At 50.8% G+C, this 8,198-nt stretch overlaps 1 long non-coding RNA gene across 1 annotated transcript; it reads right to left on the bottom strand.

The window, feature by feature from the left end:
• Positions 1 to 444: 444 nt before the first annotated feature.
• Positions 445 to 7,837, bottom strand: LOC136568556 (uncharacterized). The gene is made up of 4 exons (XR_010785249.1): positions 7,180 to 7,837; positions 6,830 to 6,931; positions 5,768 to 5,858; positions 445 to 3,466 (listed from the first exon to the last, which is right to left on the bottom strand). It is a non-coding gene; the product is annotated as an uncharacterized lncRNA (long non-coding RNA).
• Positions 7,838 to 8,198: the final 361 nt, after the last annotated feature.

The following is an 8,198-nucleotide window of genomic DNA, read 5'->3' as shown; positions in this document are numbered from 1 at the left end:
CCGGGAGAAGGAGGGGAGCTCTGCCCAGAAAGCAGGGGGGAGGCAAGCTCCACCGTACTCGTAGCCAGTGATATTAAGCCTACGGGTAGTTCCCTTGACCTCATGTGCAAACTCTACGGCGTCAGGAACACCAGTCTTGATCCAGACAGCAGCCCCCCTGAACCCCCAATTGAAAATTCGCGTGAATATTCGGGGCTCCCGGTTCCAAACCATGACGGTGCCTTACAGGGAGTTTCCGTACAACAAGATGGCGGTCCCCTGTTCCGAGCATGGGCACTGCCGCAGACGCCATTTTGCGACCATTGAGACTGCTGGCCACCTGCTGCATCGCCACCTCTGGCCGCTTCTATTGTTGCAAGGAGGGGGGAGACGAAACAGTATTACAGTTCCATAGAGAAACACAGACAGAAGAAACAGATTTACAGGATGCAGCTCAACCATATCCAAAGAAAGAACCTAATTTATTTCCTCCAGATACCAGAGACTCTTCGAATTCTAAATCAAAGGCTCATTCAAAAAACAGCTTAAATACGATTAATTGGCCCGAAATTAAGAGGAAAGCATTGAAGGATGGAGAATGACAGAACGAGTAATACTACCACAGTTTTGAATTAAAGTTAATATCTTACAAGATTTGCAACAACTCCTAGGAGAGATCAATTGGGTTAGACCTGTCCTGGGACTTACAAATGATTAACTTTCTCTGCTTTTTGATTTGTTAAGAGGGGACTGTAACATTACATCTCCAAGGACTTTCACACCTGAAGGCTCTTGAGAAAGTAGCAGAAGCCTTTCAACAAAGACAAGCAGACCATTGTACAGTATCACAGCCTTTCTTTCTTGCAGTACTAGGAGAAAAGATGCAGTTGTATGGTCTCATATTCCAATGGGATGCCTCTGCAAAAGACTCTCTTAATAATAGAACGGGTCTTTTTACCTTACAGATCACCAAAAAAAAATCTTTACAACAATGGAAATGACAGCTCAGATTATAATCAAAGCTAGAGCAAGATTGTTAACTACAGCAGGGCCCACTCATCGCTTCCAGGATTTCTGACAGAAGGCAATTCCAGGGCAGTTAAATTGACAGTAACTATTGCAAGCACATTGCCCAATATTTTTGAACAGGAAAAGCTGAGTCATGCTTTTTTTCATCAAAATGAACAAGCACTCATGTGAATGTTTTGTCTCTAAAGATCAGGCTAAAGCAATCATAAGTACATGCCCCGACTGTCAGCTGGTGAAACCCCCTGTTTCCACGGGAGCAGTTAACCCACAAGGGTTGCAGAGCCTACAATATGGAAAACAGATATTACCAAATACCCATCTTTTAGGAAATTGAAAAATATTCATGTCTCAGTTGAGACCTTTTTGGATGCAGTTTTTTTCCTCCCTACTGCAGCAGTGGCTCTCAATTGTCAGCGTCCGGCTAGCTCCAGCACTGCTAGCAGCACGAGGGGGCACTTCTCCCGAGAGCTGGCTTCGGGATAGCGCCTAAGGCAGTGCCCAGCTTGCGGCTGTAGGCACACCTTGTGCAGGACGGAGTCTAGTAAAGGCTGCAACCAGCAGAAAGAAGATGGCGGACTCCAACTGTGGCTTAATCCAGGCTTTAATGAATCCCGGAGGGACCTACAGGAGAAGACGGGGGGGGGGGCTGACAACAGGTTTTAAGGGGTAGGGAGGTGCCAGGCATTGGGCCAATGGGGGTGCAGTGGGGAGTGGGGTCCAAGGGATTGACACGTGGGTAACTCCAACGGGAAACATTCTGGGGAGGGGCCCCGGTTCCTCAGCCAACCATAGAACTCCCCTGCTGGAACATTCTAGCAGTAGGGGTGGGGAGTGAGAGTGATTGGCGGGGTACCGGGGAGGGATCAGAAGAAAAAATACAAGGGTTTCCAGGGAAACCAGGGCGGAGTTTAGGGGATACATTGTTGGCTGGGGTGGAGCCAGGAAGACAGACAGCTCCAAAGGCGGGAAGGGAGAACTGGGGCAGAACCATTTTCAGACAGAAGGGGATTGGAATAAACCAACCTAATAACTTAACAAAACACACTGCAACATCTCCCCCTTTTTCGTTTAAATAAAAAATCAAGTGAAGGCTTAACACACATCTTGCGGGTCTTGACCTTCAAGTTCAGAGTCCATGTGTAAGTCTTCAGCGTCTTGTAACTCAATAGACTGTCCCTCTTCTTCGGCCGACACTTGATTAACATTAGGGGGGGACGTCAACTTAACTAAAAGTCCTTTAATTAATCTCCAAACAACCGCTGACGCAACCAAAACTGCAAGTATAACTAACAGGACTAGCAAAGCTGCCTTTAAGATTGAGCCGATCCAACCGGAGAGGCCCCAGTTTTTGAAAAGGTCCCCCAGCCAATCCGATGTGTCTTGCTTGATCTGATGGACCATGTCCTGCATTTTTTGAATGGAGGCTCTCGCATCCTCGGCCCGGGATGATAAATTCAAACAGCAGAGGCCCTCGAACTCTTCGCACCGATGGTTATGTAAAAGCAACAGGAAATCAATTGCTGCCCTATTCTGGAGCGTTGCCTTCCTCGTTATTTCCTTGTCTGATAGGAGGTCTGATAATGTGGCTGATGTAAGATTAGCTTGCTTAGCAGCCCAACACTCTAGGCGAGCCAATCCTCCTAGTGACTTAGCCACCGACACCCAAGGTAAAAACAAGGTGACGGCTACAGTTTTTGGCTTGGACCAATGGATAATTTCAGAGTCACACTCCGGATCGAGATCCTTAAGGTCTCTTTTGGACCGGACTGATTCCAGGGCGGCTCTTTTCACCTTCCAATCATTAATTTTGGTCAGGTTGGGTGTAAACAGCAACAGCCAACCCAAAGTACAAGGACCTCCGACCAGGCGAGAGGGGATGCCTGCCCACGCTCAGTCTCCGCAAATAAAGAAAATTCCCCGGGGTAGGGACAGCGGCTCGCTTCCCAGGGTGGATGCAATGGGTATTTCAACGGCCGTCTCACACCACTGGGCAGCAACGTATTCGTTCTTTATTGGTTTTATACGAGTATACCTGCTGTCCCAGGGGACTGGGGAAAACCAAAACAGAAAACAAAGCGAGGCATTAGAGGAGCCGAGCAAATCCAGTTCTGGAGGTTCGGAGGTCAAAGGGGCCAGCCCCTTGATTCCGTCCCTCCAGACATCGCTGGGATTCCTATGGTGAGAAAGGGTTTGGGTCACGAATGGGACAAGGGAGGAGTTGAAAGGGGAGGGCAACTCGCCGGGAGAGAGAGGGATCCCCACGAGGCAGGTCGACATCGGGTCCTCTGCTGATGCCATACTGAGGCAAATGTGTTCTTGGCCGAGGGCGTTGGCGAGAGTTCTCCAAACGTTGGCCCTTGGCTGGGGGATGATCCATGGGCTCGCAGGTGGGATAACAGGCCACAGAATGATGGCCAGCAGGAACATAACTGAATAGGGAGCCATCTGGAGGGAATAACTAAAATAGCAAGAGAACAGAGTTAACAAAACAAAGCTTGAGGTTTGGTTCTGCCCTCAGAGCGGGGTGAGGTTTGAATAGGAGGGTTTCCGCTTCCTTCTCCAGCAGGCCTCCTCCACCTGTGCCACACTGCCAGTTTGTCTTGACCGCTTAGGGAGGAAGGGCCTGACCCACTTCGATGGCACCCACCTTAAACCTGAGGGGGTGGATACGCAGGCGTATCCCCTTCCCCAGGTGACCAGGTCGTATGGCCCTTCTGTCTTCCAGGTCTCTGGATCTTTGACTAAAACCGGAGGCCTGGCCTTTAGGTGCAGCTGCTCATGGTGACCGAAGTGCCGCACAATTGGGGGATTTAAGTTATCAAATGAACAGTTCAAAAAGTTGATGGTAAAAAGTGCCTTTGGCAGCCGGACGTGAGGGGACTCCACCTTCACAGCCGTTCGTTGTTGTTCGAGTACCCTTTTCAGGCTCTGGTGGGTCCTCTCTACCACGGCTTGGCCTGTCGGGGAATAGGGGATGCCGGTCTTGTGCTCTACTCCCCATTGCTGCAGGAAGCTCCTTAGCTCCCTGGACTTGTACGCTGGGCCGTTATCAGTTTTGATGACCTTAGGGATGCCCAGAACAGCGAAGGCCTGCACAAGATGCTTTTTTACATCTGCTGCTCTTTCCCCTGCGTGGGCAGAAGCATAGACAGCACTGGAGAAAGTGTCAACAGAGACGTGAACATAACTGAGCCGGCCAAAAGAGGGGACGTGAGTCACATCCATCTGCCACACTTCACAGCTAGACAAGCCTCTGGGGTTTGCCCCAGAGCTGAGGGACGGAAGCTGATGGGATTGGCATTGAGGGCATGTAGCCACAATCACCTTGGCCTGCTCTCGCGTGAGTTGGAATTGACGAACGAGGCCAGGGGCATTCTGATGGAACAGCTGGTGGCTAAACTTTGCTTGATTGAATATGTCAGGGAGTGGGGCCATCTGGGCTGCAGCAGCAAGGGCATCAGCTTTTCAATTGCCCTCTGCAATGAACCCCGGCAGGTCAGTGTGTGATCTGACGTGCATCACAAAGAAAGGTTGCTCTCGGTGGGAGACTAAAGTAATCAACCTTGAGAGCAAATTGAACAAAGGTATGTTAGACACCTCTTGAAGGATTGCGTTCTCTGCTCTGGACACTACACCTGCAACATATGAAGAATCTGTAACCAAATTGAATGGTTCAGAGAACCTCTCGAAGGCTCTGACGACAGCATCCAACTCAGCTACTTGTGGAGAACCCTCCACTTTAGCAACATCAGCCTCCCACTGCTGAGTTTGAGGATCCTTCCAAGTCACTACGGACTTATGGGATGCTCCGGACGCGTCAGTGAAAACGGTCAGGGCTTTCAGAGGGGTTTGACTCTGAACCTTTTTTATTGATAATGCGAATTGGACGTCCTGATTAAATAATTTATGGGCCGGCCGATCAACAGCAATTTGACTGGTGTAACTGTCCAGTGCAAATTGTAGTGTCGCGTTTTCCTCAAGCAGCCTCTCAAGGGTTTTCTTTTTGAATTGGCCCGATCGCAATTGAATGGGAATGTGAATGCAGTCAAAATCACAGCCTGCAAGCTCCCTGATCCGCGATCTTGCTTTGCGGATGAGTTCTGCCACCAGCTCCTGTGGCTGTGTCATTCTCTTGGACCAGTGATGACTGAGAAAAACCCACTCTATAATCAGAAGAGGGTCTCTCGAGCCTTGGTCCTTGCCCCTAACTGGTTTGTCCCATTGAAAGATCATACCATGTAGGTGTGGCAGTTTCCCCAAAACTATGAACCTGAATGGCAGACCCGGTTGATATCTGTGGGCCTGCCTGGCCGAGATGGATTCCTGGATTTTCTCCAATGCTGCCTGGGCCTCTGGGGTGAGTGACCTGGGAGAGCTGAGCTCCTCTCCCCCTTTCAACAAATTGAAAAGGGGGGCTAGGTCTTCGGTTGGAATGCCTAGCCAAGGCCTCACCCAACTTAAAGACCCACACAGTTGATGGACATCCGCTAAGGACTTTACCTTCGTTTTAATAGCCAATTTTTGCAGAACAATGGTCCGCTTGGTGATTTCCAAACCCAGGTACTTCCAGGGTGGCATCCGCTGAATCTTGTCTTGTTGGAGCTTGAACCCTGCAGCAATCAATGCATTGATTGTCAGGTCAAGTGCATGGGCAAGTATGTCATCGGTCGGAGCACAAACTAATATGTCATCCATATAGTGATAGATGATAACGTCCTCCACGGCTGTACGAACTGGGGACAGCAAGGAAGCCACATACCACTGGCAGATGACAGGGCTGTTCTTCATGCCTTGTGGAAGAACACACCAATGGTAGCATTTCCTTGGGGCTTCACGGTTGATGGAAGGAACTGTGAAGGCAAAACGTGGTGCGTCATCAGGGTGTAAGGGAATTTGGAAGAAACAGTCCTTTATATCTACAACAGCCAGATTCCAATTTTGTGGGAGCATCACTGGGGACGGCATCCCTGGTTGGAGAGATCCCATGTCTTCAATGATGTTGTTAATTTTGTGGAGGTCGTGAAGGAGCCGCCACTTGTCTTTATTAGGTTTTTTAATCACAAACACTGGGGAGTTCCAAGCTGACATGGACTCCACCAGGTTTCCTTTAAGTAACTGCTCCTGGACGAGCTCATTGAGCGCTTTCAATTTTTGTTTGTTGAGCGGCCACTGTTCTACCCATACTGGTTCATTTGATTTCCAATTCAGTTTCTGGGTAGAGCGCTCTTCAGTGGCCGCTGCCTGAAAAATCTGGGGAGCCATCGGGAGATCAATTCTGGCTCCCCATTGGGCGAGGAGATCTCTCCCCCACAGGGGTTCCGTGTAGTCTAAAATGAATGGGCGTACTGACGCCAATTGCCCATCCGGACCCCGAATTTGGACGATGCTCTTAGATTGTCGGGCCAATTGCATACCCCCAACACCTTGTATGCGCCCAGCCACGTCCTGCAGTTCCCAATGTGATGGCCATTCCCGGGAGGGAATGATTGTCACATCTGCCCCTGTGTCCAGGAGACCTCTGATTGATCTGTGGTCCCCTCCCCTCGAGAGTTGGCAAGTAATTCGGGGCTTTTCTCTCCCCAAGACTTGAGCCCAGGCTACTGTTGGAGGGGTGTTCTGTTGAGATGGTGAAAGCAGCTCTGGACACAGCCTCAACTCTGGCACTGGGATGGCTTGAGCCACCACTTGGCCTTTGGGGAGGAAGAGGGGAGGGCGGACACAGTACAGCCCCATCGAGAACTTCCCTGGGTCAGCTGTCAACAAGCCCGGGATGACATTGATCTCAAGTGGAGTGAATTTTGTGTCTCCGACAACGACATACCCACAACGTCCAAGCCGTCTCCACTGGCTGGGGCACTCTGGGCACACGGTCACCAGCTGGAAATCAGTGTTTCTTAGATGCAGAGGTCGAGTCAGCTGCAACCTATAGGGAGCAGATTTAGATGTTGTGGTCAGAATAGGTTGTGGCTCAAGACAGGCTAAACAAGTCAAGTCTGGTGAGAAAATAGCATTGGGCACAGGCGGTTCTCCCCCTTTCCCCTCCCCGCAAGGTGTTATTGAACCCGCCTTATTTTTATCGTAGCGCAGGGGGGGACTGTGCTCAGTCTTTAGTTTTTTTGTGGGGGATTCCCCCTCTGTGATTTCCCCCTTTTAAAATCCATGAACTCCCACCTTAGGGGGCAGTCTGGCATCCAGTGCCCCAGCTTGCCGCACAGGTGGCACGGAGAGACTGCCTTCCCATGTGGTCCCGGGGCGGATCGGGGTGTTGGGTGGTCGTTGACAGGAGTGGCGTCTACTAACGAATCATCCAGGGTATCAGCAGCAGCAGCTGTTCGGCGAGGTGGCATGCGGGCCCTCCGGTCCGGGTCTCCTGCTGTTATGGTGACCCGATGCATGCAGACTTCAATCATTTGCTGCAGGGTTGGCGGAGGATCTGGTGGGAGGCTAAGGATAGCGTCCTTGCAAGCGGGATTGGCGTTAGTACGGGCCACCTCCTTTAAGAGCTCCGCTCTGGTTCCCTCGCTTTTCACCTGCAACTCAATAGATTTGCGAAGCCTTTCCACAAATACAATGAATGGTTCATCTGCGCATTGCTTAATTATTGAGTAGGAAATGGGGGGTGCAGTTGATGGTAATCTCAGGAAGGCTCTTTCTGCCGCCTTACTGCTTTCCCGCAATGCTTCAGGAGGGATGACCCTCGCCTGAGTGTGCCCGTCTGCCCAATTCCCCACACCACACATATGATCAATTGAAATCATCTCCCCATTTGAGTCACGCCCAGTGCGGGGGTTTTCCCACAATGATGGTAGCACCTCTACCACTTCCCTTCTCCATATTGTCTCCCATATAGATAATTCAGTTAGGTTCAGAAGACAAGAAAAAAGGGTTCAGAGATCACTAGGGGTGACCTCCGGCCCTGCTATTGTGGCCTTCAGGATCCCCTGGAAATACTCTCCCGGGAGAAATCCTTTTGGGCCTTACAGAGCTCTTTAATCTGATGGTGTGGGAAGGGAGTCCACTGAGCCACCACTCCTCTCTCCCCTCCTGGATGGTAAGTAACTGGAGCTGCTGATGGAATAGGAGCAGGCTCTGGCTCAGGGGTTCCCACCCCTCCCCCCCCAGACGCCGAAGCGTGGGAACCAGAAGGGGGAGCGTGGGAACCGGAAGGGAGAGAGGAGGGGGAGTGGCCG

The sequence above is a fragment of the Molothrus aeneus genome, chromosome W (assembly GCF_037042795.1).
Source record: "Molothrus aeneus isolate 106 chromosome W, BPBGC_Maene_1.0, whole genome shotgun sequence".
Lineage (NCBI taxonomy): Eukaryota > Metazoa > Chordata > Aves > Passeriformes > Icteridae > Molothrus > Molothrus aeneus.
The sequence above is the reverse complement of the archived record's forward strand: the minus strand, read 5'-3'. Positions and strand labels throughout refer to the sequence as shown.